We start from the raw sequence: 12274 nt of genomic DNA, 5'->3' as shown, positions 1-12274 counted from the left end.
TCCCCCCAACAATATTAGGCAGCTCCCCCCAACAATATTAGGCAGCACCCCCCCCCCCCCCCCGCATTTGTAGGCAGCTGCCCCCCAACAATATTAGGCAGCTCCCCCCCACAATATTAGGCAGCTCCCCCCACAATATTAGGCAGCTCCCCCCACATTTGTAGGCAGCTCCCCCCCCACATTAGGTCAGCAGTTCCCCCACAATAGTAGGTAGCTTCCCCCCACCCCACAGACATACAGCTTCCAGCCATATACAGTGTATGGCTGGAGGCTGTATGTCTGTACTGCTGCCCCCACAGTGATCCGGTCACCGCTCCTCCGGCCCGGGTCACATCTACTGCTATGACCTATGGACCATAGCAGTAGGTGCCAGGACTGGAGGAGCGGTGACCGGAACACTCAAGAAGATGACGCGGTCACTTACCAGGCCCCGGCCAGCGCGCGTTCTCCTGCGACGATCCTGCGGTCCTCCTGCGTCTCTATGGTTGTACGCACGGGACGTCAGTGACGTCCCGTGCGTACGACCATAGAGGCGGAGAAGCGAGGAACCGAAGGAGGATCACAGGAGGACGCCGGGGAATGGTGAGTGATTTTTCGGGACACAGGGATGTCCGGGATAGGAATACTTATTTTTATGTGCCCGGGCCGGCTCCCGTGTGTCGCTGCAGGCGGGGGCCAACCAGAGCATATAAAACCTAATACTGTATACTAAAAACCAGGGGGCCTCCAGCTGTTGTGAAACTACAACTCCCAGCATGCCCGGACAGACTTTGCTGGTCCGGGCATGCTGGGAGTTGTAGTTTCACAACAGCTGGAGGCCCCCTGGGTTTTAGTATACAGTATTAGGTTATATATGCGCTGGCCGGCCCCCGCCTGCAGCCACACACGGGAGCCAGCCCGGGCACATAAAAAGAAGTATTCCTATCCCGGAGAGCGCGCCCCTCCCCAGATGTTGCGCCCGGCCCCCCCTGCACCCCTCACGAGTGCCTCTGCCACTGGCAGTGTTTCCCCGAAACAGCTATTTTCGGCCGATATGTATCGGCCACCGATATATCGGTGCATCCCTAGTGTATATATATATATATATATATATATATATATATATATGTTTATATATATATATATATATATATATATATGTGTGTGTGTGTGTGTGTGTGTGTGTGTGTATGCAACATAAAATGGCCATTTTGGGATAAAGCCCCCATCCCCCATGCTGCTCTACTCCTCTGTCAACCCCCTCCCATCAAGTAGAGGAAGTTCTAGGACAAAGAAGAATTTTGGAGCCTGCCAACACTTCAGGAAAAGCATACCTTATATGGTATGCCACAGCTATACTTACCTCCCTAGTGGGGGTGGGAACTTATGTTAATTGCAATGGTGACATAAGCTTGGACGTTTTGCAATAAAGCTCAGAAGCAGTATTTTGAAGTACTTGAAACTGACATGGCTCTGTTTGATTTAATTTGGTATACTTTGGCACATACATTCTGTATACAGATCAAATCCATTTCACTCATGCTTCTGCCACCTCCAGGCTGTGTCATTCAGCCACTATATGGTCTCCTCGGGCTGCTGCCACCTCCATGCTTTTTCATTCAGCCACTGTATGGTCTCCTCATGCTTCAACCACCTCCAGGCTGTGTCATTCAGCCACTATATGGTCTTCTCATGCTGCTGCCACCTCCACGGTGTGTCATTCAGCCATTATATGGTCTGCTCATGCTGCCGCCACCTCCATGCTGTGTCATTCAGCCAATATACAGTCTTCTCATGCTTCCGCCACCTCCACGCTGTGTCATTCCACCACTATATGGCCTCCTCAAGCTACCGCCACCTCAAGGCTGTGTCATTCAGCCACTATATGGTCTCTTCAGGCTGCCACCACCTCCACGCTGTGTCATTCAGCCACTATATGGTCTTCTCATGCTGCTGCCACCTCCACGGTGTGTCATTCAGCCATTATATGGTCTGCTCATGCTGCCGCCACCTCCATGCTGTGTCATTCAGCCAATATATAGTCTTCTCATGCTTCCGCCACCTCCACGCTGTGTCATTCCACCACTATATGGCCTCCTCAAGCTACCGCCACCTCAAGGCTGTGTCATTCAGCCACTATATGGTCTCTTCAGGCTGCCACCACCTCCACGCTGTGTCATTCAGCCACTATATGGTCTTCTCATGCTGCTGCCACCTCCACGGTGTGTCATTCAGCCATTATATGGTCTGCTCATGCTGCCGCCACCTCCATGCTGTGTCATTCAGCCAATATATAGTCTTCTCATGCTTCCGCCACCTCCACGCTGTGTCATTCCACCACTATATGGCCTCCTCAAGCTGCCGCCACCTCAAGGCTGTGTCATTCAGCCACTACATGGTCTCTTCATGCTGCCGCCACCTCCACGCTGTGTCATTCAGCCACTACATGGTCTCCTCATGCTTCCATCACCTCCAGGCTTTGTCATTCAGCCTCTTTTTGGTCTCCTCATGCTTCCGCCACCTCCAGGCTGTGTCATTCAGCCACTATATGGTCTCCTCATGCTGCCGCCACCTCCACGCTGTGTCATTCAGCCACTATATGGTCTCCTCAAAAATTTGCTAAATTGGTGTTTTCTTTAAAATTTCCCCACACAAATAGAATTTTTGGGAGATTTGCCATACATTTTATGGTATGAGTGGTCATTACAAAGGGAAACTGGCCGCGCACAAAACAAGCCCTCATATTCGTCTGTGGATGAAAATATAATGGAGTTATGATTTTTAGAAGACGAGGAGAAAAAAAAAGAAAACGTTAAATAAAATTTGCTGAGTTCTTAGGCTAAAATGGGCTTAAGAGTCCTTAAGGGGTTAAAGATGTTTTCATTTTATAACTGATGAAAAGTGACTTGTAAAATTTTAAATAAAATGTTATAGAATTTAAATAAATAATTTTGCTACATAAAATCCAGATAAGAAGTACTGAATGGAAGGTAACTCTAGTCACTACATTCTCATGGCATGAAAGACATTTCCAAAACAATCTGCAAGTCCTACTGAATGACAGTATTATTTCACTAATCCAGCACACACCCTATGCGTGTTACAACAAGGCATAAGTGTTCTACACCTCCTATTGAGGTTCTCTGTAGCCCAGAAATAGCCATTTTTAATAGCGATTCGCTGCGAATAAATTCGTACCGAACCAAATTTTTTCAGGAAATTCGGCGAATCGACTGAATAAAATTTTCCAAAAATTTGCTTGTCTCTACTGTTGACCCATAATACAACACTAACACCAAGAATGCCTGAAGCCTAATTCCCTAGTCTTAGCTACCCAGTGCTTATTGTGGGGTTATCAACATAGGGCTTCAATCGTGTATCGGTCCACTGAAAACAAAGACCAAATATCATTGCCCAAATTTTCTTCTTGGTTTCCTGAGCCCTCAATGGGCTAGTGCCTGAAAAGAAAGCTTACTTGAACCACAGTGCTTGTCAGAGACAGAGCCTGCTTTGCTGAAGCAGCAGTAGCCATCAAAAGTGAATAGACTCAGGCTGCGCCATAAAGCCTTTGTACCCTTCCCTGAACCACAGGCCCTCATTCAAACAAGGATCTTTGTCAGGTATCATCACAGCAATTCACTTTGCAACCATTGGGTGGCCAAACTTAGACATCTAATCCTCTTGCGACACACATGTTGGAATATATTGAGCCATGAGGAAAGATAACAAAGCGCACATCTGCACGTTATCCTCCTGTCACTTTGACTAAGGCTACAATTATGGTAACATGTAAAAAAAGAAAATGGCAGCAGCACACTTGGTCAACAAAATGGAGGCTCTTAGCGCACTTTTTGATCAAAACGTGTCCCCCCATCCACCACGCGGAGGTGGCCTCTTATCGGATGGGTCCCTAAACACTCACCTACCTCAGGCTGGGTGACATGTTGGATCCACTAATGATCCAAACCACCTCCTGTGAAAATAGGGGAGGGGATGCACGGCTACAGAGGGAGCCACTCCCCCCCCAAATTTGCACAACAAAGAAAAAAAAAACTGAAAATGTAGCCAGCACTTAAACCCAATACACGGGTGCACGCTGCTGTGGCAAGAACAAAACATGTAAAAAAAGAAAATGGCAGCAGCACACTTGGTCAACAAAATGGAGGCTCTTAGCGCACTTTTTGATCAAAACGTGTCCCCCCATCCACCACGCGGAGGTGGCCTCTTATTGGATGGGTCCCTAAACACTCACCTACCTCAGGCTGGGTGACATGTTGGATCCACTAACGATTATGGTAACACTTAGCGTTCCCTAAAAATAGACTCACTGAACAGATATCCCTGGGTTCCTTTATAGCTCACCATGGCTGACTTCAAAGCATTTTCCCCATCTTTGATTGGGTACCTAGGACAGAGGCGGCTCTATAATTAGGCGATTTAGGCAGCCGCCTAAGGCCTCGTGCTAAAAGAGGCCTCGTGGCCGCCAAAATCGTGTAATTAGAGTGCTGCAGGCTGCTGTAATTAAAAATATGTCAGCAGCCTTTCCCGGTCAAAATTTTTTATTGTTTAGCACAGGGGTGGACTGACCGGCCAGTCCATACGGCCGTCGTCTGAAGGGCAAAAGGGCCCGCTGTCTGCCGCCTATCACATTAAATAAATAAAAAATGTTTTTAATAATTGCCCGCGACACCCGGGCTCAGCACACACCCGGGCCCAGAGAACGGTGCTGCTGGATTGCATCTCCCACACAGCCTCGACAGCCCTGTAAGAGAACCGCAGTGGCAGCCTGGGAGAGGGGCTTTGAACTCCGGCGTGGCGCTGCTGCGCTTAGACGTGAGGTCACGTCACCGTGGGGGGGACGTGACCTCACGTCTAAGCGCAGCAGCGCCACGTCGGAGTTCACTGTGCCACCGATCAGTGTGCCTGCCGCACTGCTCGCTCTCTCTCTCTCTCTCTCTCTCTCTTGTACAGGCCCTGCTTGTAATCAGGTACAGAACCTTTCTTGTCCTCAGTGTACAGGGCCCTGCTTGTCCTCAGTGTACAGGGCCCTGCTTGTCCTCAGTGCACAGGGCCCTGATTGTCCTCAGTGTACAGGGCCCTGCTTGTCCTCAGTGTACAGGGCCCTGCTTGCCCTCAGTGTACAAGGCCCTGCTTGTCCTCAGTGAACAGGGCCCTGCTTGTCCTCAGTGAACAGGGCCCTGCTTGTCCTCAGTGTGCAGAGCCCTGCTTGTCCTCAGTGTACAGAGCCCTGCTTATCCTCAGTGTACAAAGCCCTGCTTGTCTTTAGTGTACGGAACCCTGCTTGTCCTCAGTGTACGGAACCCTGCTTGTCCTCAGTGTACGGAACCCTGCTTGTATTGAGGCTCAAGGTTGTTAGATAATGTACACACTTGTTTATTAAATGATAATTGTTAGATGCTAAATATCAAACTGATAGATCTGGGATCACAGTACCCTTGTGAATCCTCAGGTTCAGAATGATTAAATGGTTAAGATAATATTAAAAGGTATTAAAATATATATATATAACAAGACCACTGTAGTTATAATAAATAAATAAATAAATAAGTAGCTTATACTCAATGATTCTTTATAGTTCAATTCAAGCAGCTATTCACTGTAAGGCTGCCAATAAATGTTCATTGAAGCGCTGTAGCAGTCAAAAGAAGTGTTTGTACTACTATAGGATCACAGTTCCTCGCAATGTAACAATTCCTCACAATGTAATAGTTGTGATGATTATGTATCCTTATACCAAAAGGTAGCAATTAGAATAGTCTCTGGATTCTGTCACCTTTTAGTGCAGTACCACTGATTTCAACAATAAATACCGGCAATTGATCAAACTATGCGCATAGTATAAAATATAGAGATCGCTGACCAGTCCGGATGCAGATTGTAGATAGTATATTTACCACTTTTGAGTTACTGGAAACGATGTTCCGTGGCATATTTACCACTTTTGAGTTACTGGAAATGATGTTCCGTGGCCATCCCCTGCCCACTCTACGGCCGGAGAGCGCACCGCTGGAGTCTCGGCCGACTCCTATTGACATGGGGCTTCAGGATGGTGGGCAGAGTTCTCGGGGGCTGCTGCACTTCCAGAAGCAGGTAATCTCAGTGGCATCCTCGTGGTGCTCACAGGGTGATTGAAAGGTCTCTGCAAAGTGATGAGATGTAATTTCTATTGACTGTGGATAATTGCAATGGTACATGTGGTCTCTCAATCCTCTTAGGGGGGTCAGTGGACGCGTTTCAGGACCCACTAGGTCCTTTCTTCAGCAGCTAATTATATATGTCCTGGGGGTCTGAGTTCATTCATTATGTAGGGTTAAACTCCACCCCTACCAATAATGATGTCACAGTCCGTTGTTAACATTATAGTAAAATGTAGTTTTATGAATGGCAATGTTGTAAATATGCCAGAGGGAAAATTTTCATCATATAGTTATTATTGAGTAAAAAACACCTTATATTCAAAACTATAGAACAATGTATATGATGTAGAAATGTACAATAAATATACAATATATATTAAATGGTAAAATAGTGTAAATATTGTGACGATGAAAATTTTCCCACTGTGGCATATTTACAACATTATCATTCATAAAACTACATTTTACTATACAACGGACTGTGACATCATTATTGGTAGGGGTGGAGTTTAACCCTATATAATGAATGAACTCAGACCCCCATGACATATATAATTAGCTGCTGAAGAAAGGACCTAGTGGGTCCTGAAATGCGTCCAGCGACCCCCCTAAGAGAATTGAGAGACCACTTGTACCATTGCAATTATCCGCAGTCAATGGAAATCACATCTCATCACTTTGCAGAGACCTGTCAATCACCCTGTGAGCGCGCGGTCTGTGAATATGAGTGCGCTCTTTAACCACGAGGACGCCACTGAGATTATCTGCTTGTGGAAGCGCAGCAGCCCCCGAAAACTCTGCCCACCATCCTGAAGCCCCGCGTCAATAGGAGTCGGCCGAGACTCCAGCGGTGCACTCTCTGGACGGAGAGCGGGCAGGGGACGGCCACGGAACATTGTTTCCAGTAAGGCTGGGTTCACACAATGGTTTGCAATTACGGTTACCGTATACAGCTGGAAGGAGGGGTGGGCGGGGCTTAATCGCGGCACCCGCACTCAGCCAGAGGGAACCGCCGCCTCCGGTCGGCTGCTTTTTCGGCCGTATGCGGTTTCCCGACCAAAGGCAAAAACGTGGTCGACCACGTTTTTGCCTGCGGTCGGGAAACCACATACGGCCGAAAAAGCAGCCGACCGGAGGCTGCGGTTCACTCCGGTCGGCTCATAGACATACATTAACTACGGTTCCCGAATAAGGCTGAGTGCGGGCGCCGCGATTAAGCCCCGCCCAACCCTCCACCCAGCCGTATACGGAAACCGTAATTACAAACCATAGTGTGAACCCAGCCTAACTCAAAAGTGGTAAATATACTATCTACAATCTGCATCCGGACTGGTGAGCGATCTCTATATTTTATACTATGCGCATAGTTTGATCAATTGCCGGCATTTATTGTTGAAAACAGCGGTACTGCACTAAAAAGTGACAGAATCTAGAGACTATTCTGATCGCTACCTTATGGTATAAGGATACATAATCATCACAACTATTACATTGTGAGGAATTGTTACTTTGCGAGGAACTGTGATCCTATAGTAATACAGACACTTCTTTTGACTGCTACAGCGCTTCAATGAACATTTATTGGCAGCCTTACAGTAAATAGCTGCTTTGATTGAACTATAAAGTATCATTGAGTATAAGCTACTTATTTATTTATTTATTTATTTATTTATAATATCTAGAGTGGTCTTGTTATATATATATATTAACTCCTTGGGGAAGGAGACCATTATAACCCTAATGACAGGAGCATTTTTTGCAATTCTGACCACTGTCATTTTAAGCATTAATAACTCTGGGATGCTTTTAATTTTCATTCTGATTCCGAGATAATTTTTTCGTGACATATTCTACTTTATGTTAGTGGTAAATTTTTGTCGATACTTGCATCATTTCTTGGTGAAAAATTCCAAAATTTGATGAAAAAATAGAAAATTTTGCATTTTTCTAACTTTGTAGCTCTCTGCTTGTAAGGAAAACAGACATTCAAAATAAATTATATATTGATTCACAAATACAATATGTCTACTTTATGTTTGCATCATAAAGTTTGCATGTTTTTACTTTTGGAAGACATCAGAGGGCTTCAAAGTTCAGAAGCAATTTTCCAATTTTTCTAAAAATTTCCAAAATCTGAATTTTTCAGGGACCAGTTCAGTTTTGAAGTGGATTTGAAGGGCCTTCATATTAGAAATACCCTATAAATTACCCCCATTATAAAAACTGCACCCCTCAAAGTATTCAAAATGACATTCAAAAAGTTTTTTTAACCCTTTAGGTGTTTCACAGGAATAGCAGCAAAGTGAAGGAGAAAATTCTAAATCTTAATTTTTTACACTCGCATGTTCTTGTAGACCCAGTTTTTGAAACTTTACAAGGGGTAATAGGAGAAAAAGCCCCCCAAAATTTGTAACCCAATTTCTCTCGAGTAAGGAAATACATCATATGTGTATGTCAAGTGTTTGGCGGGCGCAGTAGAGGGCTCAGAAGGGAAGGAGCGACAACGGGATTTTGGAGAGTGAATTTTGCTGAAATGGTTTTTGGGGGCATGTCACATTTAGGAAGCCCCTATGGTGCCAGAACAGCAAAAAAAAATGCCATGGCATACTATTTTAGAAACTACACCCCTCAAGGTACTTAACAAGGGGTCCGGTGAGCCTTAACACCCCACAGGTGTTTGACGACTTTTCGTTAAATTCGGATGTGTAAATGAAAAGAAAAATTTTTCACTAAAGTGCAGTTTTTTTTCCAAAATTTACCATTTCTACAAAGGGTAATGGGAGAAAAATACCCCCAAAATTTGTAACGCAATTTCTCCCGAGTACGGAGATACCCCATATGCGCCCCTAGACTGTTGCCTTGAAATATGACAGGGCTCTGAAGTGAGAGAGCGCCATGCGCATTTGAGGCCTGAATAAGGAATTTGCAGTAGGGGTTGACCCGGTTACAAGGACGGGGCTTGTCTCCTCCAAAAGCCTACAGCAGTGTCTCCCACAGGGTGCCTCCAGCTGTTGCAAAACTCCCAGCCTGCCAGGACAGTCTATGGCTGTCCGGCAACACTGGGAGTTGTGGTTTTGCACACAGCTGGAGGCGCCGTTTAGGAAACACTGCCGTATGAGACGTTTTTCATTTTTATTGGGGGGGGGGGGGGGGCGATGTGTAAAGGGGTGTATGTGTAGTGTTTTACTTTTTATTATTTGTTAGTGTAGTGTTTTTAGGGTACATTCATACAGACAGGGGTTCACAGTAAGTTTCCTTGAAGGAAACCCACTGTAAACCTGCCCTTGTGAATGTACCCTGTACATTCACATGGGGGGGCGCCCCAAACCTTCAGCTGTGGCAAAATGACAACTCCCAGAATGCACTAACAGACCGTACATGCTGGGAGTTGTAGTTTTACAACAGCTGGAGGCACACTGGTGGGGAACCACTTAGTTAGAAAACAGACTCTAGCTCAGTGATTCCAACCCCTGTGCCTCCAGCTGTTGCAAGACTACAACTCCCAGCATGTACGGTCTGTCACTGCACTCTGGGAGTTGTAATTTTGCAACAGCTGGAGGCACACGGGTTGGAATCACTGAGTTAGGAAACAGACTCTAGCTCAGTGTTTCCCAACCAGTGTGCCTACAGCTGTTGCAAAACTACAATTCCCAGCACGGCCAGACAATCAGGGATGCTGGGCGTGTAGTTCTGCAATATCTTGCCCTTCAGATGTTGCAGAACTACAACTCCCAGCATGCCTGGACAGTCTGGGCATGCTAGGAGTTGTAGTTATGCAACAACTGGGGAAGAACAGTGGCCTCCAAACTGTAGCCCTCCAGATGTTGCAAAACTACAACTCCAAGCATGCCCAGACTGTCCAGGCATGCTGGGAGTTGTAGTTCTGCAACATCTGAAGGGCCAGATATTGCAGAACTACACGCCCAGCATCCCTGACTGTCTGGGCATGCTGGGAGTTGTAGTTTTGCAACATCTGAAGGGCCAGATGTTGCAAAACTACAACGCCCAGCATGCCCAGACAGTCAGTGCATGCTGGGAGTTGTAGTTTTGCAACATCTGGAGGACCACAGTTTAGAGACCACTACACAGTGGTCTACAAACTGTGACCCTCCAGATGTTGCAAAACTACAACTCCCAGCATGCCCAGACAGCCTTTGCCACGGGATGCTTGCTGATAGATATCAGCAGGCATCCCGGTCCGATCACCGCCCGGCGAGCGGCAGTGATCGGAAATACGGAGGGCGTATGGATACGCCCTCCGTCCTTAAGTGACGGGATGCGAGGGCGTATGCATACGCCCTTCGTCCCCAAGGAGTTAATATCACCTGCTTACCTTTTTTTTTTTTCTTCTTTTTATCGCGCTTGGGGGGTCACAGATTTATTTTCGCCTCTGACCTAGGACAAGGTTAGGCCCTTTTTGATCATGCCAAAGTGATAAACATCTGGGACTGGAGGTTTTTCCAATTCAAGATGTACAGCAGGGGAGCCCCAGGGGTTGATAACCTCCCTTAACTGTAGGAGTGCCAAAAGATGTCACTTGAGACTGAGGACCCTCACTGAGAAAAATCACAATAATAGCGATTGATTGTTCAAGGGTTAATTAAGACTAGTTGCAAAGTTAATTGATTGAATTTCATAATAGCAACATTAGGCATCACTAGGGTTGCCACCTTTCTTGCAAAAAAAAAAAAATACCGGCCATGCTAATTTGCATAGTTAAATATATATGCGTAACATCACAGGATACACTTATGCAGCGGAAATTTTGTCCTATTCTGACCCCTATAGCTTTATTATTTATCCTTATATGGTGGTGTATGATGGCTAATTTTTTATGCCCCAATCTGTAGTTTTTAACAGTACCATTTTTGTTTTGATATGACTTTTTGATGGCTTTTTTTAAATTAAATTCTGGAGTTAATTACTAACTACAACTCCCAGCATGCCCTGATACAGCCTGTGGCTCAGCAGCTGTCGTCAACGGCTGTATGGGCATGCTGGGAGTTGTAGTTTTGCAACATCTGGCGGCTCTCTGGTTGGGAAACACTGACCTATACTATATACTACAGTATAGTCCAACATGCTGGGAGTTGTAGTTTTCGTTTGGGGACAGCTGCTGAGCCACAGGCTGGTATACTATATGTTGCAACATTCTGGGAGTTGGAGGATTGGTTGGATAAAAACCGACCATTGCATTGCCAGTATTTTTAATACAAAAATACCAACAGAGTGACCAAAATACCGGCTGTGCCAGTAAAATGCCGGCCAGGTAGCAACCCAAGGTCTCACTAGTGGACATAGGCCTTAAGTCCTGACTAGTGGTTGAGCTTTAGTACCCTTTTAGTAATGTCACCCCTGCCTTGGCCTTTGGCTAAGACAGCAATAAACATTTTAATGACATTCTATCTGCTGATGTTCCTACTGACAAATACAGTCCCATTATAGTTCTAAGTATCAGTAGAGAACATCAGCACCAAAAGCAGGCTTATTTTCTTAGAACTGAAATCCACTATCTAGTCTGCAATATGCTACTGCTGATGTGCAGATTTCTAACACATGTAACTTTGTGAGATCAATAGAGATGTTCCGAGAACTAATTTGTTATTTCTGCTCAGTGTAACATCAAGTAGGAAAAACAGAGGCCTGTGTTCTGACTTTGATGAGAATATAGATTATATACACCAATATACCACAATTTGAATATGACTTTACGGAGTCAGCCCAGAAAACTTGAAACACGGACAAACAAATTAACAGTTCTCTATGATGTGACTTGACTTGTTAGAAAGGAATCTCCCCTTTTTTTTTAAGAAAGCATAAAGATCAATACAAACACAAACCATGATCCCGGAGCCTTTCTGCACAGAGCTTAGAACTTAAAGCATGCAAGTTAAGATAAATGTTTCAAAGTGTTTGATTGTGTGAAATAGGAGACAAATAAAGTAAGGGGATAATATATTCCCAGCTCAATTTAGTGAGGATAACTTCAATAACAGAAGTTAATGTATTCAAAACTTCTTTTCATAGAATATTTTAATGCAAAAAAGAGGAAAAACAGGAAGGTAGTAAAGTCAACAAGAGGAAAAGGAGATAAAACTATATATATAAAAAAAATTCAAAAAAAATTATAGGCACAG

The sequence above is a fragment of the Hyla sarda genome, chromosome 3 (assembly GCF_029499605.1).
Source record: "Hyla sarda isolate aHylSar1 chromosome 3, aHylSar1.hap1, whole genome shotgun sequence".
NCBI lineage: Eukaryota > Metazoa > Chordata > Amphibia > Anura > Hylidae > Hyla > Hyla sarda.
Note: the sequence above shows the minus strand (reverse complement) of the source record.